Genomic DNA, 27,221 nt, shown 5'->3' on the forward strand with positions numbered 1-27,221 from the left:
GTTCAAGTTTCAGGTGTGTTAAACATCACCGATGCACCCAGACCACTGCTCACAAAGGCATGCGCAACTCGGGTGCTGATTTTGATAAAGCAATGAAATTTGCTTTTTTTTCATTCAGGTTATACCTCCCTCCAGCTCCGTGCATGTTAAGGTGCTGCGAATCTTATCTTATCTTACCTTATTGATCCACCCTTGTCCTGACTGATATCGTATATGGCCGATTTAATCAGCCAATAATGAACTATTACAGATATATTGGTATCAATGTATATGTTGTATGCATATGCTGTTTACTGTTTCAGTGCACTGATGTCAGTGTGGACAATATCCTGCCTCCATTACATACTTTTGTCACAAGTATCAGAAAGGTTTGACAACGGAATTTTAGGAAACATTTCCAACATATGTGTTTATATATATATAATCCACTCTAATATCAGTATCGTCATCTGCTAAAATATCGGTCGGGCTCTACTTTTATCTACTATTTCAATCTCAGTTTCATATTTTGACTGTCAGATCAACTATTTCTGCTAACGTGCACATATTTTCTTCTTCTGAATAAGATATAGCCAAATTCAGTGCAAAGTTAGAGGTAAAGGTTTAGAAACAAAGTCCTCCATCACTCTAAATGAACATCAGAATCTGTATTTCTATCACGATAACTTGTCATGGTTCAAAAAACAAGAAGAATGTCTCAGGTTTAAGCACCAGCTAATCCTTATTTGGAGGTGTTTGGCAAAAGGAAAATGTTGCTGTGATCGTCATTTCTGAAGACTTATGACACACTGTGGGATCAGCTGCTTTTTATATTGACATGAATCAAATCATCGCAATGTCTTTAATATCGGAGTAGCAAGCAGTAAATCAACTCTGATCCTGATGTTTTCATTCTTCCAATGACGTCCGCCAAGAGGAATTTTGAGATTGCAGTTGATTAACTATAATTAGCCAATTGTTTTTAGGTTATTGATAGGTTATAGATATTTAAATCATAAACAGAAAAGAAACACTCATATCTGTTTTGCAAACATTAAAAACATAACCAATACTGTGGTTGATGAAGTATCTTTTAAATATTTATAGCTAAAGGTGGGCGTACTGGGGGTTTATTTTGGAGGAGGAAGATTAGGGCAGAGTGCAAATGTGTGTTTGATTACCAGGCCAGCAGGTCCCCAGTGTGCAGGAAAAGTCACCTCCAGCATGTTCCAAACACATAAAATGTTGCTGTGTTGGCGCAGTGCTCAGAAACACATACACAGCTCTGTCTTTCCATTTGAGAAAAAAACTGTGTCAACAACTCTAGAGTCACCGCGTATCTTTATTCTTATGTATTCTCTTTTAGGGATGAATTTTAATTTATGAATAGTCAATAAAAAAATAAAAACAATCGCCTATGTGTCTATCATCTTATTCTATTTCCCTTGTTTTTATTGGCTTCTGGTCATAATTCCCTATTAATGCCAGAGGGACATAAAGAGCAAACAACAGCCTTCATCTCAAAGATGAAGCTAAAGACATGCTTCTCATTGGCTTTGTTGAAGGCACGGGATTTCAAGTTTGTTGGCATTTTTGAGCCTAAGTTTAAGGATCTTCAAACAATACTTGTCTAGTTTCCAGCGAATATTGGATAGTATGTTTGCTTAAAATACTCTTCATCCATCCAAGCCCAGGTGTTCTTTTTCTCTCCTGTTGCCTCTTGTGGAAAGGTTTCTTTTTTTCTCTTTTCTCATCAAAACATAATCTTTCTGTCCATATTCCTTCACTGATACCTGCAATTGTGTCATTAAAAGCAGCACAATAATAACGATCAACACAGAAGTGCTTCAAAGTCATTGAGTTACATACAGACAGCAGACAAAAAACGTGTTCATCACGTCTTCTGGTAAACCAGAATTACACCACGATCATACCAGATGGTCCCGACCCCCCTACCGCCCTGTACATGCAACCCTATCAGTGTGCTCCTAAGTGCTCTTAATTAATCCACATAATCAGTTCATTTGGAGTCTTCGGGCCGGCTAACTTCATCACACGGGTGGAGCGGGCGGCTGCCGGGCCGGCTGCTGAAGCCCTGGCAGGCAGTCGGTTCACCTCCTGTTCCTCCTCCAGCTGCTGCCTGCCTTCATACCTGCCTGCAGCAGCGCCAGACACCACCTATTGGACTGTGAGATTGGTGATGCGACAGAAAGCATGGCAGTGCGAGGAAGACATCGGGGTGAGAACAATCACTGGAAAGATGGAGGCAGATGGAGGCAGACGGAGGCAGAGTGAAGAGAGCGCGATACACCCGAGAGGTTGTTGAGAGGTGAAAGGAAGGATTGGTGCAGCAGAGGTAGAGGAAAGGTGGGAATGTGAATTTCCCAGAGGGGGAGGAATGACGGCATAAAGAGAAGAGCGGAATGAAGGTGGATTTATAACTGACTTCCCCTGCTGTGTGTCCAATTGTCATTGGCAAATTATCAGAAACTAAAGTGCCGGTGTTGATGAGAGCTACTTCTCTCCTGCTTTGTTCTTTCTATTGTCATTACAGGCTGTTGTTGTTGTTGTTGTGGGAGCTTTGGTGCCACACTGTAACCAGCAGGTGAGGCTTCCAGCTCTACCCGGCTTGAGAAAGAAGTGCAGCAGCTGCAGTCGTCTTTGACTCGCCAAGCACGTGAACCCAACCTTAAGAGGCGAGGCTGTCATGTAGGCACACTTCACCGAGCAGGCCGCCACAAATGAGCATCCCCGACTGTCGTCCTGAAGTGCACACACCCACCGAGGCTCTCCGCAAAACAGAGACTTAAGCCAAATCATTTGAGGCAATTAGCATCTACCACGCCTCAAGAATTTTTTGCAAGAATGCACTGTCGACACCCGTGAAGCTCCGGGGAGAGGTGGGCTGGAATAGCTTTGCAACACCACGCTACCTCGTCTAGGAAAGGAAGATTACAAGCAATTTTCTGAAGTGCTTTGCTGTAAATTCCGACTCTTTATCGCCCTTCAATCTTGTACAGAAACCCTTTTCCCATTTTCAAGTCTGTAAGTTAGCTGCGTCTAACTTTGAAATGGCGACAGCCAGAACTTATCTTGTGACTGCTGAATGTGACTGAAGTTGTGAGGAGATAAACAAAATAGGAGATATACGGTCGTTGCGGGCGACTCTCGTAATTTAATGAGGAGGAAACCTTTGAACTCCTAATGCCACAGCTCATGACTTTGGCAACTCGCCTTCATGAAAATGCGAATCCCTCACAACTGAGTTATTTTTTTTTATTTGATAATTTATTTAACACAAAGCGTATCATGTGCCTCTATCAAAACAGCACCAACTTCTGACTTCCCTAGACCTACAGTACTGGGATTGTAAATGTAATAAAAAGTTGCTCATTTTGTTTTAGGCGTTGCTGTAATAGTTAAAAATGTTAAAAGCACATTCTCGTTGGTGCTCGTTTGGAAAATTCCTCCATGATTTTGTATTTTTTTTGTTACCCCCTGTTGGCGGGACTTTGACAGCTGAAACTGCACTGTGATATCAAAGCAGAGTCAAATCCTGGCACCAGAACACAAACGCCTCAGAAAGCTACATCCTCACCAATCTAATCACACTTTTCGCCCTTCCATCATTTTAGCCCCCCCTCCTCCTACCACCACCACCACCCCCACCACCACCACCACCACCACCACCTCCACACGCTCTGCCAGAGGGGAGAAAAGTGCAGTCACTGAGACAAGACGCTCAACTAATGCTGAAAGTCACATGAAAATGTGTCGAGTGACATTTCTCCTCTGAACTTACTTACTGTGTGTGTGTGTGTGTGTGTGTGTGTGTGTGTGTGTGTGTGTGTGTGTGTGTGTGTGTGTGTGTGTGTGTGCGTGTGCGTGTGCGTGTGGAGGGCTGTGGACTCTTGAAGCCAATCATCTGCACACAAATCCAGTCATATGCTGCTGGTGCCTAGTGCACTAGATACATACTGTACAGAAATATACACTCGGATGTATGCACCGCAAATACAGTCCCGAGAACTTTCTTACATTAAAATATAGACGCGGATACACCCACATCTGAGCACGCTCAAGCACCTGATTTCACATTTAAGCACACACCTGGGCACCGAGACAATCCGTCAGATACAAACATCCAGGAGGGGGAAAAAGACACCGGCACAGCACTTTCAACTGGCTTGTTTTGCCTCAGCACTCCGGCTCCTGAGTCGGCCCGGGTGTTCTGCCAGCACAGTTGTTGGCTGCTAAACATGATTGATCGCAGGATTTTTTTGTGTCTGCCGCATTAGTCCTGTACACCACCAGCCTCCCGTGGCCTGCCAGAACACTACGTCTGCCTGTCGCCCATCAAAGGGCCTCTCTCAGCACGAATCCTGAACGCTCCACTGAGTCACTTTACAAACACTCACTGTCCCCCCTCCTCCTCTTCTCTCTTCTCCCCACCTTTCCATATCCCAACCGTCCCTCCCTCCACCTGCTTCATCTCGAGATGTCCGCAAGGTCGCATACACGCACACACACACACACACAAAAACGAGAGCATGATTGTAACTTTTGTTGAATGAGGGGAGAGTCAAGTAAATCTATTGAGCGCTAGGAATGAGCATCACCAGCTGCTTTCTGCAGACAAACAACTTATAAGGGAGGAAATCAGGAATCAAATTGAGGGTGAGGCTCTGTGAGGCTGCCGGGGGGAATTCTGGAAGCGGATGCGATGAATGGGACAATGGTGCGGTCGCATGCGTGTGTGCTCCGAGGTGAAGCGCCGGGACATTCATTTTCATTTGGCGTAATAACACTCCAAGGACCAAAAGGAGAGGGAAGCACTGTACCAGCAATGGGGAATTGACTTGTTGAATTGCAGATCTAAAGAGCTTTCTTTTTTTCTTTTTTTTTCACTGCTAGATTTCTTTTGGTAACGTTTGGAGATCCTACCTCTCGTCCTGGAGCTCTAAAAGCACTCTAAGATTGAGAAGGAAGAAAAAGAAAATTAAGAGACTGATGTTCTCTTTGATGTCAAAAGTCTTTATAGAGTTCACCAAATACAGAGAACAAAATTAATCACATCTGCTGGCTGTGAAAACGTTGTCAAGGATGAGTCCTTACACAGCAAAGGCAAGGGACATCCTTGACTTAAAAAAAAAAAAAAAAAAAAAAGCCTCAAATTCAGATCCTGAAATATTCAGTATGGACGTCTACCTGTGTTAAATTGAAGAAAAGAAACCCTGCCAAAAAATAAATCAATTGAATTTAAGGGGAATTGGGGCTTTGAAGACTTTTATTTGTGTGGCATGCATTGTCGAAGAAGAGAGTGTTTTAGTCCAACTCGTTTGGGTTTGTCCTGTTTGTCGATAGCTGGCTGCCTCAATCAAACTCACTGGCACATGCAGTGACACGCAGACTCACAAAAAACAGACAGATTTAAAAGCACTCATTTGGTCTTGGAAACACTAACACACTCAATATGAGCACCTTAATCATCCACAAACTAAGAGAACACTGCAGTATTTATGAAAACACAACACAACACCACAGGTTGTAGTTTTTCACTGTACAGAAATCAAATTTGAATCGCTTATTGAATCTTTCTTTTAGCGGTGTTTTTACTGGCAAATGAAGATTAATTGTGGTGTGTTTAATTTGCTCAGCACAATAAAACCGTTTTTCTGGTTTGTGTAACAAAACATATGAATTGACTTTCATAAATATAGCTTCTTCTAATCATGTTTATAACAGCATTTTTTAATTTTAATTGTGATTTAGAGTCCAATTCCCTGACAAGCGTGAGTCTGACATTAATAGAAGCTACAGTAATGTACGATTAAACCATTATGCAGTGATTAAGGGTTTAATCAAAAATGTTATTACTTCTTGCAACTTGGAACAGGATCCAAAATGGTACTGGCTTTGGGAACCCATAACTACTCTGTGCTCTAAACACTAAAGCACCGTGTCTAAATCTCATGACAGTAAAAACCTGTGAATGAACAGTGTTCCTCATGAGGTTTAAAGTGAACTTCAAATCAGTGCAGTGCCCTTTTAATGACTTTGTAGCATGAAACTCGTCCAGACTTCCATGTACCATATGCTGTTAAGTGTTAATTCTTCACACATGCTCACCCACGTGTATACAAGTGCATACCCACACAAACACAGACACAGTGGTTGAGAACGACTGTTTGTTATGTCCTTATGTTTCATCAGTTAGCGGCAGGGGGCTAACAGCTCATCGCTCAGTGTGTCCTGGAACTGCCAAAAACACAAGCACACACAAATCCATAGCCACACCTTACCGGGAGGATTCCCCCGTATGGTTTACAAACACATTCACTAGAAATATTATTGATTGCCCCAGTATGGCTCCAGTTTAATACATCAGGGGGACATTAAACTCCAACAGCAAATTAATTATGTACATGAATATTTAATTTGATACTCTGCAAAGTGCAAGATTTACATTCTCTCCAACCTCGGGGGCACAAAAAAAAATCTATTTCAGTATGGTTTTGCATCTCTCTAAAGCTTCTTTGCGAAGCTCTACCAAGAACGGGCTCTTTGGAGTCTGTGTCTTTAAGGCGCATCGAATCAAGGATTCTCTCTTCTGACTGGCTGACTGTCTTCTGAGTGAAGCACGCACAAAACAAGCCCCACTTGTCTTTGGTCTTGTTGCTTACTACTTCTGTATATACAAGACTGTTTAGTGTTTTCTTCCATATAATAGGCCATGCTGAATGCGGATGAGGGATTGAAGTCCAAATGGCACAGTTTGTGAATACAGGCTTTGTGCATGTCTCCTTGGACTTGAGCGTTTGGAGACTTTCACGGTATTTATGTAGCACTTAGACCTCCTTTATAGTCAGAAATGGGAATCTATATTTATTCAATATGGCACCTTTAAGACCTGTACACAAACTTTTACTAATCGAACTGAGCTGACCTCCAAGTGGCAGCCCGGGAGCGGGGTTGTTAGAAATGAGGGAATGAATCATTGGTGATTGGTGGAAGAGGGGCTTTGTCAGACGACCTTCGAGACCTACTCATCAGACAAAGCTGCAGTAGATCTTCAAAGAAGGCGGGTGCTTGACCATGCACAGCCCTTAAAGTAAACATTTGAGATAAATTAGACTGGTCTGATGCAGTTGTGACGACATAGAGTTCCCTGCGCATTCTTGAAGGTTCTTTCGGAACATAATCTAATGTTCGCTGCAGTTCGTGGAATAGTCCAACCTCTACAAAATAAACTGACTGACTACAGATGACTACAGCAAGACATAAAGTTTGATGACAAAGAGAAGGCGGACTGTGAGCAGCCTACAGAGATCAAATGACGCCGGTCACTGTGCTGCACTCCCACCCCGAGGATGGAGGCAGATATTTTACAGTTTCTCTCATGGAACTTTCCCTGCCCAGCATTCAAATGTGAAACTTTAAAGGCAACCAGGTGCACTAAAGCTCGAGGATGTGATCTCAATCTCATTGGACCGATTTAAGGAAAGTTAGGCCATTCAGAAAGATAATGCCACATATGGAGAGTGAAAATGTAATGTAGAGGAAGATGTCTACAACAAGCTGCAGAGGGCAGATTACACAGCGTCCAATTACAGATGTGTGGTTTCAACAAGAGTAATTAGTTGGGAAAAGCAATTTACAGCAGAAGTCAACATTTCCACAACCAGGTTTTCAGGGAACACATGAACGTGTGAAAATAGGTCAGACAGAACCCAATCAAAGCGATAATATATATGTGGCCACTGCTCCAGTCCCCATGCAGAATTCTCAAGAGATGTGTTAGATTTATACCCCGAGGAGAAAGACAGACGGGTTGGAGCCAGGCGAGCACACATAGTCACAATAGAAGGCAGCCATCCTCAATAATCCTGTGGCCTGTAAAATATGCTAAAGAAAGACCGCAATAGATCCAGGGAACGCATTACTGTTCATCTGCCTCGCTGAATGAACGAGTGTGAGCGTGTGTGATGAAATGCTGCTACATTGTTCAGACAGATGGCTGCAGACGCGGGCAGTGCCAGACACGAGGCTGCCTCACATTCAAATGCTCCAATTAGGCCATGGCTTCCTGGGTCAGGACAGGCGGTGAGAGCCAGGGATGGGAGTAAAGAGAAACAACAGCCTCCATACAGAAACATCAGTTCTGTGTTTTCACAAACACACACAAAGACATTATTAGACTGAGGTTTCTCATTTTTAGCTACCGATTGGTAGCTTTAAAGTTTGATAACCATTGCCTGAGGGTTTTTATCATGTCTCCAGAATGAATTCCTTGAATTGTAAATGCTGTGCGTGCCAGTGTTGGTATCACTTATCATTCAGGCAAAGACAGCTCCTCACAGAGACATGAATTTCCATCTTAACAAGCCAAAAAGATTGCGTGGTTTCGGAAAGGCCATTAGAGTGGTGAACTTTGACAAGGCCAAGGAAGTACCCAGGATAATGATGGATCATGTTTTGATTTACTCAGATTGAATCACGTCAATCTCAGGCATCTAAGGCCAATGTTGCCAGTAGACGTAAAATACATGGTTCGATCCAAAAGTTCAGAGCCCGTGAGCAGGCGCGTTGTCATGTGGCAGAACCGAAGTACGATCTCGCCACAGTTCAGGTGTGCTAATTGATTTCCATCAGACGCCTCAGAACGCAATGTTTCCTCTGCCATTGCCTCAGGAGGGTGGTGAGATCTCCTGCCCCCCCCGACAGAAACAAAATACGATTGTACACATACAACTGCAGTTACGTCCAGCTATTTCTATTTATTTATTCAGTTCCTGTGCACCCATTTGATTTCAGCTCAGTTTGACATTCTGTCATGCATTTTTCTGAAAGTTTCACTGAATGTTGCGCTATTTTGTCTGTTTCTCTGGGAGGTGACGACTCAGTCCGCCCCCGAGGCCATGTGCCTAGGGGGAAACACTAGAACGTAACAGTAGAAAATGGAGTTGACAGTCTGACCCTTTGATGAATTCACAATGCAAAACCCTGCGAATGTCAAAGAAACCCCACCTGGTTGTGTTCCTGACCTGATGTGCCTTCTTCAGTCTTGGACAGTAACGTTATGCTCCTCTTGAAATGTGAATACCACTCAAAACACCTCGCCTGGTTCATTGCGTTATTGCCATTGGCTTTCTGAAACATTTCAAGGGCCGCCGCCCAATTTCCTGAGTTTGACATAAAATTGTATGTTCTCTCTCTCTCTCTAGTCCATGGTGAAATCACAAATGTACATGTACCATTAATCACAAAAAGATACCTGTAACTCAGGTGCTGATGTTGATTAACTGACATAACTTGGAATACTTACTCACAAAGGTTAGCGCTTCCGCCTGCTCCATACACATCATGGTGTTGTGGTTCGTTCTTGCACAACGGGAACAGTCAGAACATTTTTGATAGACGCTCGTATAACATGTGTCCTGCACAATCACCCAATTATATTTAACAATGTAAAGTGAGTAGCCGTCACACTGTAGTGTACAATCACTTTTTGTGGAAACTAAAACTCTTCAGAGCTCTCTTCCAAATTTTTACCACCTGTATGAAAACCAGCTCTGCTGTGTTGACTTTGGTATGAAAACAAAAGCCCCGCAATTAGCTCTGCGTGATATAACAAGAGGATATGTTCGCCCTGTGGTTTACAGTTTTTCTCTAACTTTGATGCCTGACCTCTAGTTTCCTCTTCGGGATGCAAACATGAAAGCTGTAGCACGAGGGGAATCGAGGTTGATATTTTCGGAGTTTCCTGTCCCACTTTGGTTTGGAGGCAAATGTGATGGGAATTGCAAGATGCGCATTTATTGTATATGGCATTTAAATAACAGCAACCCAAACTTTGTCTCCTAATATGGGGCTTCAGCTCAAATGTCAATAATTAATGTAGTAATATTGAATAATTAAATTGTTTTTTACCCATGTGGTTGATGTTGTTTGGTTTAGTGGGTCAGTACACAGGGAACCCTTTCGTTTAGTTGAAAAAGTGTGGACATCAGAGATTTGTGGGTCGCTGAACTGTTTCTCTCTCTATCTAAACTTTCACTGTTGGAAAGTTATACTGACAGAACTTATGTAGAGTCCATGTATGTGAATGTATGTTGATGAAACTAAAATGACGACTTACATTTCACCTCTACAGTCAACATAAAATAAAAGGTCAGATCAATTATACTATAGATAACATTTTAAAGACTAGAAACAGCTACAGTATGCTTAGATATCATTACCACTATGATTCATTGCCTTTCATCGTGTAGGTTTCAGGAGAGGGTCAATTAAAAGTAATGAGGAACTTCCACATGGGAGTTAAGATGAAGAAAGTATGTTATATTACTTCTGTACTTTAATAACACGCACCTGAAATAACCAAGAGATTCTCTATCTAGTTCCTTTAATATATATTATTATTCTGGCAGCCATAAGGAACATTATTGTACTCGGCTTCAATAACTGGATTAAAAGAAATAGCTGTGGGCTGCCATCAAACAGCACATTTCAATTATGAATTTAACTAGTCATACATCCTCCTGCCGGCATTAAAAAGGGGTCTCACCTCCGAGGGAGATTCATGCTATCTGCATTTTTTATGACAAAAAGGCAGCACATGCTGTCATTGCGAATTACTAGAGTGCTCTTGGTTATTGGTAATTTGTATGAGCCAGTCCAAGGCAGAAATGATGTGCAATTACAGGGTTGGTTCCACACAGACATCACATCTGGGAGAGGAGGTGGACATGGTGGAGGAGTACAAGTACCTCGGTGTCTCCATCGACAACAGACTGAACTGGAAGACCAACATCAATGCTGTCTACAAGAAGGGGATGAGTCGACTCTTTTTCTTGAGGAAACTTCGATCCTTCAATGTGTGCAGCGAGATGTTGGAGCTGTTCTACCAGTCTGTTGTGGCCAGTGCTTTGTACTTCTCTGTGGTCTGCTGGGGGAGCAGCATTGGAGCCGGTGACACCAACAGACTTAACAAACTGGTTAAGAAGACCGGCTCCATCATCGGCTGCAATCTGGACAGTCTGGAAAAGGTGGTGGAGAGGAGGACACTGAACAAACTATTATCCATATTGGATAATCCTGACCACCCTCTTCACCACCTGCTGCAGGGACAGTGGAGCACTTTCTCCAATAGACTCATCCAGCTCCGTGGTCACAAGGACAGATACAGGAGATCATTCCTGCCCACTGCCATAAGACTGTACAATAACTCACCTCTGGCAAAATCCATCACACAACAATAACACTGTTAGTTTAAATGTAAAAAAAAAAAAAAAAAACTTTGCGCTATTGTTTAGTTAGTTTTCATTTAATTCAATTATTCTATTTATTGTATATACTGTGCATTTTTATATTTAATACTTTTTACTGTTGTTTTATTGCTTTCCTGTACCTATAATGCTGCTGTAGCAAAAAGATTTCCCCTTGGGGATTAATAAAGTAACTATCTATCTATCGATCTTATGAATGGAGTTTAGTTGAAGAACAGACACAGTTTAGCCTGGAGCTAAAGTAGATTTGAAAGCACTGTGAGCTAAGCCTTAGACATTAGTCAGCCGTTAAACAGTGATAGATTTAAATGGATTTAAATACATGCTGTTCCGAAGATTGTGCACAGTTTATTTTTTATAAGATTGTACAAATCTAAGGAGGAGGGAGTGGTGTTGTGTAATTGCCACAAAAACCTAAAGCTAAAACCAATAGTCTTTGGGATAAGCTAATCAGCAGTTGTTTCATATTTACTAGACACACATGGCTACTGTAACTCTCCCCAAGAGAAAGTCCTGTATTTTCCAAAATGCCTTTCTAGTCATTTAAAAAAAAAGAAGGCCACATTCAGCTGTATATGTGTGTGTGTGTGTTTGTATGACCATCTTTGTGGGGACCAAGTTTAAGTTGTAGAACTTGCGTTTGTGTATATACTTTCATTCCTATCTTTGGGGGGACCAATTTGAATTGTTGAACGTGCTGGTTGACGCTGCTTTGCTTTTTGGCCAATGGAAGACTGCATTTCTGCAGAACTGTTAAACCTCTCTGTCTGTCTGTCTGTCTGTCAGTCAGAAGATGAGCTCTTAAGTTCCTAGCACAGTTGGTGATATGAATGTGTCTAATACATATTTTATTTTACTGTTTCATGTATGAAATCAGTGACAGAGATTAGTGATAAACCAGCGATCCTCCTGGACATCAGCATCAGTGTGTGTGTGTGTGTGTGTGTGTGTGTGTGTGTGTGTGTGTGTGTGTGTGTGTGTGTGTGTGTGTGTGTGTGTGTGTGTGTGTGTGTGTGTGTGTGTGTGTGTGTGTGTGCTTTTATTACACATTTCTGTCCATCCTCACTTTGGAGCACAGGCTGAACAGGCTTTTGGTAAACGAATCTATTTACAATGGTGATAACAGCCAGAGGCATGCATTATGAAAGCGAGAGTCCTCACAAAGTAATTCAATTGTGTGTGTGTGTTTTCCTTCAGTCCAGTACAAGGTGTACGCCAATGATGTACAGATACTTGTGGGAGGAGAGTGTAATTAAGAACTTGCTCTCCTGAGCTGACTCCTTTGCTGATCAGTCAGCTTTTGAGTTATGTATTCCTTAATGAAAGATGCCGGTCTAATCATTGTCTAGATTAAAGTCCTGCGGTTTATAATCTGCGTCAATGAGATATATACATACGTGGGACATAAGTATAACACAGCTAGCGATTGAAAACATTAAGTCAAGGACATCATTCTTCAGTTCACTTCAAATTTGGACTTGATTGATGGTTCACTACAACTTTTTTGATCAATTTCCAAGGCTATTGGCCATATTTGAAAACTTTCTCAAATTTCCATTTCCAATGTAATTATCTGAGTTGAAACAACCTTGAACTCTATGACATTACTTCACATAAAAATTAGAAGTTAGGTCGGGTGTGTTTTATGGTACCAAATGATGCAGGATACAGTGCTACAAGGTGGTTTCCTATGCTGAACATATTACATAATTAGAATAAAATGGCTGCCCTTTTGACCATTACTTAGAGGAGGCATTTCTCACTCCAGTTATCAATTAAACTATCAGCGGGGTCTAGTTGATGGCTTCGTGTAAGTGCATGCTGCATGTTGTCTCCATATGTCCACAGATTGGTGGTGAGGGGTTGGCAGATGTCAGAGGTCCCAAAGCTGCAGCACTTTATAGGGGCAGGTTCCTGCCTGCAGTTACTCAAACTGCTACCGGCACCATTTATTCAGGTTAAACAGTGCCGTTGGACACATACCATCATACTTCAGTCAATGGTATTGTATTTTCTCGTATTTATGTTCTGCTTTTTATTTCTAAAATGCAATTTCTACCTTTAGGATCACACACAGAGGGAGATTCAAACCAGCGAGCCTCAGTGCAAATCAATTAAACATTATATTTCAAAAAGATAACTATGGATGAACTGTACATAAGGAATCATCCTTGTTGAAGAAGAGCTATGTAGCACATTGTTTTGTCGAGGGATTACTTTAATAACGGAAGTTCATAGGTTGCTATACCGTGTACAGCTTAATGCGTTGCAAGCTCGACTGATTCTGGATTTTTGAATCTGATACCGATACCGACATTACTGATACTGATACCAATACTCAGAAGTAATAAAATTCTGATATCAATATATGGGTCAATATTCTTGTACTTAAATCCTTACAAATAATTATTAAAAACATAAATAGAACAGTTTCTAATTAATCCTAAGCATCTTTTTCTGCATTATGCTCTGTAAAAGCAGTTTTCATTGGTGTATGTCATCACATATGCACCGATACTGATATAGCTGTGATTGGCCAATATTAATTGATAAACTTGCTGTCCGATATATTGGTGAGGCTCTAAGTGTAGGTAAATTTGCAACATCACTTAGGTAGTATAGTGTTGGAGTTGGTGGTCCTGAATAATGTGAATTTTATGTTAATGTAGTGCAAACAGCCTTTGAGACCAGAAGAGGATATTGGATGAAAGGAAAGAAACCTTTGGTGATTAAAATGTTACAGACAATTCAAACATATTTAAAATCAATCAAAACAGGCCAAAATACCAGGACGTTAATGAAAATACCTTCCAAAAACAGTAATCTGGAGTGTACTACCTTTTTAATCCTGGTTTTCAGTCACTGACCAACATGTCCATTAGGTCTATTGTCAAGCTGGGAGATAATTGTGTCGTCTAATCATCAGAATTTGTTCCTTGATTAAAAACTCCCCTGATTCAGCTTTCCATTGATTTCCAAAAACGTTCTCTTCATAGTACCAAGTACATTTTTAAGCATGTCGGTAACAAACCTTTTTCACAGCAGACATTTTGACTTGTTATTAACCCTTTAAAAACACACCTATTTTTTAGGCTTATACTCGAAAATTGCAAAAAGGATATGTCTGCAATCACAATAAAAAATAATACAAAAAAATATTTTTAATAATAAAGGAACACTCGTGAGATTTGTTCAGATGTATAAATATCAGTATATATGTCCATATTTTAATAATAGTTTAGTCCCTGGCCCCCAATTGGGGGCCTCTGGGGCTTAAAGGGTTAAAAGGAAAGCTCAGGTGTATAAATTATAGCAGCATTCCACTTAGTGGAGGTCTGGCTTCATTTGTGCATATTGGTTCACTGTCATGACTTCCACTTGTGTATACCTACTGTGACAAGTCCAAATGTCTGCTTTGAAAATGATCTATTCAATAAAACATTAAAAAAAACACACTGATAAATGCCAATCCTCAAAGTCTAAATGACATCATCAAGTCATTCTGTTCCCTTAACTAACACTCAAACCTCCAATACATTCAATCTACGTTAATGTTAAGACAGTGAATATTGTTAAATTCTAACTTCTAAAAAACTGAAACCTTAACAATTTTTTTTTACCTTGAATAGTTTTATTTTCTGTCAATCAACTAATCAGTTAATACGTGCAATGATGATTGCAGCTTTCAGTGTTTCTGGTAAGTGTTGAGAGGGCATGCTGTTTCAGTGAATGACATGTTAAAGACTTCTTTGACGGCAGGGTTGGGGTTAGTAAACCACTGAGCAGAAAGAATAGTCTGTTGATATAAATGATCTGTTTCATTCCAAAATAAATACACTCCCCGCCCCCAGAATCAAGCACTTGTTCGTTTTCTGTTTGGTTTGTTTTCTGTGCCTGTAGAAAAGTTGACTGTAATAGACTTTATTTTTTGAAAAGAAATGACCATATTCACATGACAAAACAGAAGCATATGCATATCATTCAAAACAAAGGCCTCCCACCTCATGTTGTTTTGTTTTGCTCTTCGATGTCTACATTTGTCTCATTGTTCCACAAACGGGACATTTTGAGTTGCTCTCTGGAGAGCTGATGAGCGGTGGATATGGAATGGAAGCAATAATGGCAGCCGAGACAGCCAAGGTGAAGAAGATGGATGATAATAGCACAGTGGAAGGGAAAGAATATGTTAACGGGGCACAGGGAGAGCTCAGAGGTTGAACAAGAGAATTAGAGGAAGAGAGCTTGGAGAGGAGTGAAGGAGCAAGTGAGAAAAAGCCAGAATTAAAGCAGTTGCTGTTGCGTGTGTGCATACCAAGATTCAGAAAAGTAAGCTGCATACGGAGACAACTGGAATGTGAATGTGTGAGGATGTGAGAGCAGGGACAAACACACGTAAGCTAAGCATAACAGTTCAAAAGACATGTCAAAAGAATGGAAACAGAGTTGGAGATGGATGCTTGGAGGGCGATGGGGGAGGTGGGCCGGAGGGGCATAAGGAGAAAACAAACTAGAAAAAAACAGAAATCAAGGGCCCAGCAAGACAATAGGGAAAGGCACCTGTAGTCCACCTACAAGAGTTTCATGTTGGTAGCCATCTGACGGAGAACTAATTTGTGTTTTAAGCAAGCAGCCTGGTGTCCAGCATCTCGTCACTCCCCCACAATGCTCAATGCAAGCTGAAGTGCAAGCAATTTTCATTCAAAGAGGTACTGTATTTTCACCGCTGTCTTTCTTTCTCTCTACAGAGCTGCGACTTGGATGTTCAAGCGTGTGTGTGTGTGTGTGTGTGTGTGTGTGTGTGTGTGTGTGTGTGTGTGTGTGTGTGTGTGTGTGCGTGCGTGCGTGCGTGTGTGTGTGTGTGTGTGTGTGCATGCGTGTGTGTGTGTGTCTGTGTGTGTGTGCATGCGTGCGTGCGTGCGGCGAGTTTTTTTAGTCAGCGTTGTGTGAGGAACATCAGGGTTCCTAATGTGAACCAAGAAATAAACACAAATATGACTTTGGAGCATTTGGACATGAGCTGCAGGTGTTATACTGGACTTTCTACTGGCTCTGGACTTTTCATAAGCCGTTAGTGAGACTTTGCCTACGAATTCTAACAGTCTGTTTTTCTTCAGGTTTTTGCTGCTGTAGTCCTGGGAAGGGCGGACAATCAATGGGCCGGATACCGGGGATTGGACCGCCAAGGTTTTGTCAATGTGATAACACACAACTGTTAAACTTCTGCTTCTAACTTTCCAGAGTTAACCTCCCCAACAGGATCCAAAAAACTATTAAAATTAGACAGTTTGACAAGTGAGCGTCATTCGATTCGAGAGTGTCCACATGCTGTAAAGATTGTAAAGCCATTTGTGATATCGGGTTATATAAATAAAATGAGTTTAAACTCTCTTGTTAACCGTCTCACAGCTCATAGACATATACAATGTGTGATGAAGGGTCACAAGTAGGCAGTGGTTGCCTTTAAAAAGTCACAGGGGTGTAGATAGTATTTAACACACAGAGGTTGATATCATCGCCCACTTTGGTCCCTCTCACCTGGAGTGTATCATCGGCAACAGACTAAACAATAGGAGCAACTGGGGAAAATGTGTGAAAGAAAATTAGAGGTTGTCTGCAGTTTCTGCTTCTTTTATGTCCGATCAACAGTCCAAAATTGAAATCCATTCAATTTACAATGATGAAAAAGATATTCTAACTTTTGAAAATCTGGGAAATGTTAAGCATTCCTTTGCCATCAGTAATAAGCATCTATCTGAACAAAAGAAGAATTTACAATTAATTTTCAACACTCCAGCTGCATTATAAAATAGACAAGAATTTAAACAATACTTCTGGTATCGCACTGTAACAGGCACACAAATCATTAATGCAGCAACGTGCACATGATCCTTCATCAGATTTCCACCAATGCACTTAGCCCACTGTGTAGACAGATTGCAATAAAGGTTCAACTTGTGAAATATTTAGTCAGATTTATTCCTAGGACCTTTTTGTGGATGTCAAAAATGTAGACAGAGGCATAAGTGTAATTTCTTAATCCAAACACATTTCCAGCTAATTTACATTGACACTTTTCTCTCTAATGCACTCCATGCCTATTTTTGTGAAATATGATAGCAGGTCATATTATTACCAAAGGGTTAATGTGGGAAAAATCTGCTCGTGGGCAATCCTAGTAACACGTGATCAGCACACGGTCACTACAGTACATCTGATGTAGGCCAGCACAAAATTAAGACCCCAGCAGACACTCTGTCACTCCTCCCCCTCCTATCCCATCTCGCTCTTTCATCTCTCTTCCTCCTTCACTTCCTCTTAATACCTTCATCTCCCTCCCTGTCTCCATCTCTACATCTGTGCCACATAGCCTACAGGATGTTGAAGAAATGTTGTAGCACTTGAGAGAGTAAGACTACATATCCACGGGGAATTTCATGAGTCACTTAATGAATTCAGACCAAGGGTAAAGATGCTGAGACAAGGCAGGGAACCGCGGGTTATCTAACCAAAGACCACTTGATATGTATGTGTGTGCGCGTGCATCTGCATCTTTTTCTGTTTTAATCCAAATTCCTTTGAGAGTCATGGATGTAGATACCACTGCGAAGGAGTTTATGTTTTCAGTGTGGTGGGTTTGTTTGTCAGCAGGATTATGGAAAACCTACCAGTCCAACTTTCATGAAATTTGCTGAAGGGGTGTAGAATGAGCCAAGCAAGAGATCTGAATCAGGGGGTGGATCCATGAGGAATATTTTCACTTTCACTTACATTGGGAGATCCTAGATCTTATTTGCATGTCTGACATTGCGCAAAGCCTATTGTGTCTGTTACTGTTGCAACGCGCTGTGCTGTTGTTCACTCATTTATCTGAGCACATGAATCTTAGTCACTCAGCGTTACCAGACGCTTGGTGGTGCCACACTCATCGTTTCCAGTCCTTGCATCCTAATGTGCGAAGACCTCGGGTTAATTTTGAAACTATTGGAGCAATCGCTTTGTTGAATAGGACTGGGTGAATCATGAATTATCAGATCATTGGCCATCATATGCACCAAAATTCTACCACTGCTGTAAGTACATTTAAAAAAATATTTGACCTTAGTTTCATCTAACTTAGCCACTAAGACTGGTCGCTGATGTTTCCGCCCTGCAGAGTGGCTGTGCAAACATAAATGAGAACAGGGTTTCTAGACTATAAGTCTTTTTTAGTAGGCAAGAAAACTGAAGCTGTAAGCAATAGTCTGGTGCAGCCAGATTTTAGCTCCCCAACATTACATTTAAGTCATTCTAGCTTATTTGTAGTTTTCTTAGCTTTGGACACTAGGCTTACTGAATTGGCAGCGCACCTCCACACCATGGAAAACAACCAATTCGCCGCATTAGTTTATTGGGACCCAGTAGCAAGTGCTGTCCGACCGCTTGTAGCCCCTGTTAAATGTCTCCCATCGTGCCACAATGAAGCTAGACTGACTGGGTGAGGGTATGAAGGAAGCATAAACCAGAACAGAAGCCAATGGTAAGTGGTCAAGTTTGGTACTAATGGAGGATTGTTCCTGTAAAAATGGAGAGTTTCCTTCTCACTGTCACCAAATTCTGCTCATGAGGGAATTGTTGAACTGTTGAGTTTTTCTCTATAATATTGTAAGGTCTTACCATACTTTAATATGTAAAGTGCCCAGAAATAACTTGCTATTTGGGGGTTGTATAAATAAAATTGAATTGATTTGAATTGAAAAATGTAGTAGACAGTAGTAAAGTTCAGTAGTGATAAAAGAAAGGCTAATCTGGAAATAGAATGACTCTATTTTACAATCCACATTCAACCAGTAATCCTCTGGGACACACAGGTAGCCTACTTGCTCAAAGTCGTTATGAAGCGCATGGGGACAGTAGTTTCATAGAAGAGAACCGAAACCACTCGAACAGCTGAGATGTGACATTTCAACGAGGCGTGTATTTTGACATCATTATAATACTTTTGGAAATATATGCAAATGTACAGTACATAGTGGTTCCAATTGCAGATTTGCATATCATTTAAGAGTGGACTATTGGCATTGGTGAAGGTGTGCGCTCCCCGTGTGATGTTCTACTTTATCCACATGACTAAGCAGTAATTCATGAGAAGCTGCTTTTTGTTTTTTGATGACTTCTTTGTTGTTGAAGAAACGATCTTGGTGGATGTTCTTTGTATCAGAGAATCGAATCGCTTTGTTGAACAGGACTGGGTGAATCATGAATTGTCAGAGCCAAATGTCATCACTCGGACTGCTTACGGTGTCTACTGTGTCACCAAACAATATGCATCTAGCCTTACGATTATTATTATTTCACCAAATTATGTAAAACCTTTGTAGTCACAGGTAATCACATTTTATGTTACATAAAGAGACCTTATGCAAGTCCACAGTTCATGATGTGCCTTTGTGAAGAAAAACTGGCATTTCCTCGGTGTCTCACAATGTTTTTGCCTTATCTCAGGTATTTTTGTGACTTACAATGCATCAAAGTGAGAGGACAGGCACAATAGGAAGTTGATCACACAAATCCCTGCTGTGCTCAGGATATTGTGCTTACCTCCCAGGTCCGATCACCCGAGATAGAGAGAAAAAGATATGTATTGTAGCCATTGAGGAATGAGTGATGTGCAGTATGTGGACTACGTGTCTTTTCACTTTACTGTGCAGCACGGCTTCGTAAGTAGGGGCATTTCATTTAGAATGCCTAAAAACTGTGTAATATTCTTTGCCTTGTATTTCTGCATTGTAGAAAAGTGAAACAGGCAAACATGAATGGAAGTGTGTTTTATGTTTTTTGTGGTGTCTATGAGGAACTGAAGTCACAAGAACATGACGAAAACAAAACTGTACATTTTGCTGTAGCCCTGGTAGAGCAAAATGATGTTGACCTGGTCCAGGAGCAGAGAGCTCTCATTTCTCAAAGAGAAGGGAAAAGAGAAAATGTAATTTATCTTCATAATCCCAACAAAGCCCATTTCCTACCACACCGAACCTCGTGCGAACCAGACCTAATTTCACTGCGTGAATATGGGTCTCCCTGCCCTCCATGGGGAATTGTTTAGAGACGTTCCATCCTATCAGCCAAAGACCCCGGGTGAATTGTAACCAATCAGCATGTGCCGAAACCGTCCGATACTCTGCCACCGCTGCAACTACCTACTGTGTCCACCATGGCGTTTTTTCCTGAGTACAGCATATTTTTTTAAATTGTATCATTGAACGGCAGCAGTTTAACAAGATGCTTAGCATTAATTCTGCGCTAAATGTTCTCAGATTTTTTTTTTTCTAGTCAGCAAGAGTTTAAAAACATTAACACTGTGCTGTTTATTGTCACAAGCCGTCCAGTCACAGGGGAGGAGGGGTGGGACAAACACTGTTAATCACTGACACTTGTAGCTGATTGGTCCGCCCTTCAGAGTGGATATGAGCCGAGTTCCCAGACTGTATTCACAGCGAGGAAAACTGAAGCTGTTAGCGACAGTTGGCGCAGCCAGGCTATAGCGTATATACTCACCGTGAACACTAGTAACAAAGCGTTTAGGGTTTAACATATCCTAAACTGTCAACCTGTGGTACCAAAACTGTGCATTAAATAATTTATTGTTAATTCCCAAGAGAGCCTGTGCAGCCAGCAAACTGCACTGTCCTCAGACCTCCTCTACAGTTTGTTGTGTTTGTGACGATTCTATCAGAGTCCACTTTTCTTGCTGCATTTGCATGTTGTTATTTAAGTGCCAAGAAAATGTCCCAAGTGTCCGTTGACTGACACCTGGAATACATTTTGAGATCTATTTTTGGACTGCTGGAGTCAACCTGTGCAGCTTTAATGTTGACAATAGCCAAAATAACTAGAACATATTTTTATATTTAATACACACTGACTGTTGGACTTTTAAACGCCCACATTTTCTTATTACTACTGAGAAATAAACAAACCCTGAATTTCACACCTTCATTATCAGTGCAGCCGCTTTAGGATTTATATGTTGATGTTTTGATTTCACCTCGTCTCTGAGTCTGTTGGTGACTTTTCAGAGGTTGTGGCAGTAACACATTGTTTTAGGGGGTTATTTCCATAATTATCATTATTCCGTCAACAATGTGGTGACAAGTACATAAAATAAGAAATAAAGTTTCTTGGGAAAGGTACTAAGAAATTATATTTTAATTAGTTGTTTTGTTTCTTAAATTATTGAGGTCGAAGTGTTCACGTAATTTACATTTGGAAATGGGCATTTAAAAAATGCTCGAATTTATGTTTTGCGAGACATAAAAGCAGAAACTCAGATGAAAAGGTTTGAACAGTGATCTTAAAAATTATTGTATTTTTTCACAACACATCATCTTATGTCACATAAGGGAGTCGTCTGTGCCATAACGCATCGTGCTATAGTAGGTGGTTGTGAGTCTGAGCGGTCTTCATCATGGTGAATTATTGTGTTGGTGCTGGTTGCACAAACTCATACATTTCCCAACAATGGAGTTATTTTTTGTGCCCAAGTACGTTTTGTTTAAGTGAAGAGACGAGACTTTTCTGGTAACATCAGTAACTCTGTCATTTTAGACTGGAGGATTTTGCTACCGGAGATTTTATGAAGTTTCAGATGCGATGTTGAAGCCCGGGGTCTGAGATGATGATAGCTGCTGCGGTTCCTTTGGTACACAGTCACTTCAGTTCCACCATCAGCGACAGCTTTTCTTATTGGTGTCAGCAGAAGTAATGGTTGCAGATCCATTAGAGGTTCAGCTCGACGAAAACGCAAACTCCTTTTTTTTTTTTTAAAATGTTTTCTAACTTTCAAATTAGTTAGCTGTCTCCCACCTCTTTCTTTCCCCACAGTAAAACATTGTATGGATTTATATTAGTCAATGTGAGTATTAATTGTTCCTGGCTGATCCCAGTATAAAATTAGTAATTACTATTACTATTACTATTAGTAATAGTAATTACTATAAAATTATAGTGCAGGACTTTTATACATTAATAAACGTCTGTAACATTCAAACCCTTTCCAAGTGAGTTTACAAAGTACTAATTAAGCCAGAAAGACTCACATTGTCCCAGAGTTCATTTGCTTCAGGCACTTTTATGTAAGACCAAAGTCTACAACAGTAACTCCAGGTAGGCTCATAAAGCATGTACCCGTTTTAAGATGCTACGTGACCGAAGTGTCTGAGAGGGTATAAACACGGTCTGTTTTCTGCACTGATAACAACTTCAATTTCACATTACAGGAAAGGAAAAAGAGAAGTAAAACGAGATGACAAACTGACAGACGCTTACAACCATGTGGATCAAGTCGAGACTTGGCCTGTTTGTCTGTCTGCCTGTTAAATGGACAGGTTGAAGCCCAGTTTAATGTTTGACTTAACAAGGGAGCACATTTTCACATCCTGGAAAGGTAAAAGGCAAACCGCTCTCATCTCAGGACGTCAAATACTGCTGTTTTGTCAAAGCCTGCTGGCATCTCAGAGATATGTAGAGTGTTTCCCAAAGGCTGAGAATTGACTTGTGTTGGTGGGTAGCACAGTGCACGACGGGGGGGTTGGGCGGCGGGGGTAACTCAGGTCATTTTCTATATCTACAATGACACAGATGTTCCCTAAATACCTACTTTAATTGTATGCAACCCGTGTGTGGCCAAAATAGTTTGAAAAGTGTTAAATAAAGTATTCGGAAATTTTCCTCAATTGAAATCAACTGTTTCCCCTTCAATCTGGACACCCTGCCTCTCCTGAAAGAAACACATGTAGGTCAAAACCAAGTGTATGACTGGACACTGTGTGGAACTTTTTATTTGAAACAAAAGTCGTGGCACTCAACTTCAGTCTCTCACTAACTCAGTGACAGACACTCTCTTTATAGCTGTGGCCCCGCTGTTGTGGTCGCACCGCAACTATTGTATTTATGCTATTTACCAGGTTAATGGGCACCCATTTCTTTACAGCTCAGTGTGAGTCTCTCCTGTGTTTTGCAGTAAAGGACGGTTGTGCTGGTTTCTGTCCTCTCATCTCTGTGTGTTTTACGAAGGGCGGAGCTCAACCTCTGCTGCACTGACACGGTGTGGAGCAGATACAGGTGGAGGACAGCGAGGGGACAAATACAATTTGCTGATAAGGGTTGGCAAATATACTTGGGTGGCCGTAATGTACCTGGGTAATGTGTGGGAAACACTGATGTACAAGTTGCCTTAGGTTTAGGCACCAAAACGACTTGGTTATGGTCAGGGCTGGGCTGGGACAAAAAATCTGCCCTGGCATTTTTGACCGGGTGGCCCACCACAATTGGTCACTCTTTACTGATTTTAGTGATCACAGGAACATAAAAAAAAAGAAGAAGAAAAAAGTTTTTTCTACATTTGAAGGGCCATACAAACAACTTAGTGTATACTCCTGTACATTCAGGTCCGGAAATGTTAGAAGTCCCAGACAAAGATGCAAAAAGCTACAGCTTACAATTCAATAATACCATTCTGGTTATGGTCAGATAGTTGTTTATTCAATTAATGCAGCTGTTCCATCTTATTTAATTACTTGTTCAATTCATACAGATTCCACGTATCCTAACATTTATTATAATATATTGCATCATGTTTATAGTTGATAGATCACCTGTTTGTTTCATTATCAGAGAGTAGTTATATCTTTGTATGTGACGGTAATTAAATCAACTGTGTGCTTGTTTGTTTGGAAATTTGACCAATAGTTCACCACATGAAGGTGGATATTCAATGAAAAGCAGCATCAAACAATATGAACTGAATATAGATCGGAGGCTACCCAACAGATATTAACATCAGTAATAAAGACCAGAAGTGCTAATAGTTAACATCATATCTGGCTGACAATAAACACAAGACAACTTGCCTGTTGTTGGAACAGAACCATTATTTTCTTATACACACCACGCATACATTTTTAGCACAGAAGAGCTTCAACTGTGACATTTGACTTTAAGTGACCAGCAGATATGTGATGGTGTCACTTTACAATAGCTTCTGTTATTATCATCGACATTGATTAAAGTAATCTGTATCATTATGGCTCATTGTAAGTGACTGTTAACGTTTACCGCTCTGACTGCACTCTCCTCCTACTCTCTGTGTCCCTCCTCATCCTGCCTGTATCTGTCTGGATCCTCTGTCTCCAGTGTTCATGGCTCTACTCTCCTCCTTTAAGTTCGTGTTACTGCACAGTGTGGGTACTGCAGCTGATGTTGAAGCTCCTGCCGCCCCGGCAGGAAACTTACCAGTTATTTTGATAAATTTGCTGACATCTGCCTCGAGAGTTTAAACTTTTTTTGCCCCGCAGTGTCTCCGCAGTCCCTTTGCGCTTTGATCTGCACGGCATCTGACACGGGAAACAGGAGAAGGGGGAGGGCTTAGGTTGATTCAGAGATGTGATTGGGCCAGCCCAGTGTCAGTAATGAAAATAAACCAATGGGCTGCTGTCGCTACTTTATGGTCCGGTCACTGGCCCCACATTTTTTTTTATATATATCAAGTAGCCTATACAGGTAGATTAAGTTGTGTCAGCTCACCACGGTACGCCCAATGGCCAGTCCAACCCTGGTTATGGTTAGGAAAAAAAAATCTTGGTTTGGGTTGAAAACATTACATAATGTTACTAAGTTACTTACAGTAAATCCAAGTTGACTTTTTCTTTGTCATGGACTCGAACACCAATGTCCTGGTAATTTTCCTGTATTTAATCCATTCACCTATTACTTTGTCACTCTTTCTTTCTACTCCATCACATGACTCTTTCTTTGACTCGGGTGGTCACCATGCCAACGCCATAGAGCGCCTTGTGCATATTTCTGTGACGCCAGCAGCTTTGACAGAACGTCAGTAACTCGTCCCCTGGGATTGAGAACAGACTGTAAAACGCTAAACTAAGTCGTGTAGAAACACACACGTAAGCCAATATATATGAAGTGTAGGACCGCATGATATTTAGCCTGCCACTCACTCTGTGTCCTCATTTACCTCCGAGAGGTTTTATTGTACAGCGAATGAGGATGGGACAGTGAATCCTTCAACTTGGACCAAACCCAAACTTGATTGAGTCTTTTCCGTGTGGACCGCTCCAGTCCGCATCACATTATTAGATAGGGGAATTCAGCTTTTTTAGCTTTTACTGGAAAGGATGCTCAACTACTTTTATCTGTCCCAGCCGGTGTTACCCCACGTGACCCGACAGGAGAACTCTTTGTTTTGCGTCGCGTTGTCAGCGGCAGATGAGCACTAGGCAGCACGTCGAGCCATTTAAAACAGACTGCGATAAAGAATGTACATGTAATTCTGCACAAAGACGGGACAAAGGGTGGGAAAAAGGAAACAAAGGAGCTGAAGCTGACATGTCGTAAATATATAAGAGAGAGAAAAGTAGAGAAAAGCCGACAAAGATAAAGAGAAGGAGAACTAAACACTATTACTTCCCCTAGCCTGCTTCTTCATCTACACAAAGAACTGTGTGTGCTTTCCAGCAAACAGATGTAACACATGTAAAAAGGATGCAAAGCCTAAAAATACAGCCTTGTTATTACATTGATTGTTGTTCATCTTCACACACCGGGCCAATGAGCAGTTATCAGAACACATAGGGTAAGCATGCTTACGCAAACATACACACAACTCATTGTTTATCTATGAAAAGATGTTACTCACAGAGTCTGAGTGAGTTATAGTCCTGAAAAAGTCACCCAGGGACTTGTTCTCGCAAACTCTGTATGTGTGTGTGTGTGTGTGTGTGTGTGTGTGTGTGTGTGTGAGCACAGCCTTCCATACGGTCTCCCCTCATTTTCTTACACTCAGCCGGTGCAGGACAGGTGTGTGAAAAAGCGAACCCTGGTTACCTCGTGCCACAGTTCACAGCTAATGTTGGTGGGAGGGAAAGCAGCAAAAACAGAGTGTGGATGATCTGCTGTCCCCCCCCCTAACTTAACTAAAATGAAAAGGCATAAAAAAAAAGGGGCAATTTTTCACAATACAAAACTATCTCCCTACCCATATTGCACTAAAACGTGCATTACAGCCATCGTATCATGTGACATGTGTCAACTTTCAAAGACGGGACAAAGGGTGGGAAAAAGGACAACTGTGACACGTAAATATATAAGAGAGAGAAAAGTGAGAAAAGCCCAAAGTGGAAGGAGAACTAAACACTATTACTTCCCCTAGCCTGCTTTTGCCGTAACAAAGAACTGTGTGTGCTTTCCTGTGCAGATGTAACACAGTGGCCAAAGCCTAAAAATACATTTCTTTTACATTGATTGTTGACATCTTCAACAGTGATCGTTCAGTTATCAGAACACATAGGTTCATTACGTAAGTGTTCACAATCATTGTTTATCTATGAAAAGATGTTACTCACAGAGTCTGAGTGAGTTATAGTGTTTTTAAAAGTTTTATGACTTGTTCTCGCAAGCTCATGTGTGTGTGTGTGTGTGTGTGTGTGTGTGTGTGTGTGTGTGTGTGTGTGTGTGTGTGTGTGTGTGTGTGTGTGTGTGTGTGTGTGTGTGTGTGTGTTGTCCATTTCCAGTTCCACTGCCCAACACCCAGAAACGGACTTTATGGACTTACAGAAGGTAATTTCAGTGTAATACAGCCCCAGTTAATGGCTCACAACTGTAATTAGCTGTGCCATGAAACATCAGCTTGATAAAGCAGCTGCAGGTTTTGGTTCAGAGGTTTACAGCTTTGGGAGGAAGTAGTTCAAACTGAACAACTGCCAGAGAACAGTAGTGGGGAAGTTTCTAGAGGAAGGCTTTTGGTGTTCAGCTCTGGGAGTGATACTGAATCTGAGACTTTAAAGACAACACTGCTGCTGATGTTTTTACGTAATACGTAAATGTCCGTACTGAACATTTCTACCACTTTAATTATACCAAAATGTCCGATGCGGTTCAAACTTGCTATGGATGTAGCTGTTG

General features: G+C 41.2%; 1 protein-coding gene across 1 annotated transcript in view; it reads right to left on the reverse strand.

The window, feature by feature from the left end:
• LOC138632568 (pinopsin-like) overlaps nt 1–27,221 on the reverse strand; it is a 63,220-nt gene that overhangs the window by 24,515 nt on the left and 11,484 nt on the right. The gene's annotated exons all lie outside the window — the stretch shown is intronic.

The sequence above is a fragment of the Brachyistius frenatus genome, unplaced genomic scaffold, assembly GCF_029030835.1.
Source record: "Brachyistius frenatus isolate BFR_SWC_R1_liver_20210118 unplaced genomic scaffold, ASM2903083v1 Contig_188, whole genome shotgun sequence".
Classification (NCBI taxonomy): Eukaryota; Metazoa; Chordata; class Actinopteri; family Embiotocidae; genus Brachyistius; species Brachyistius frenatus.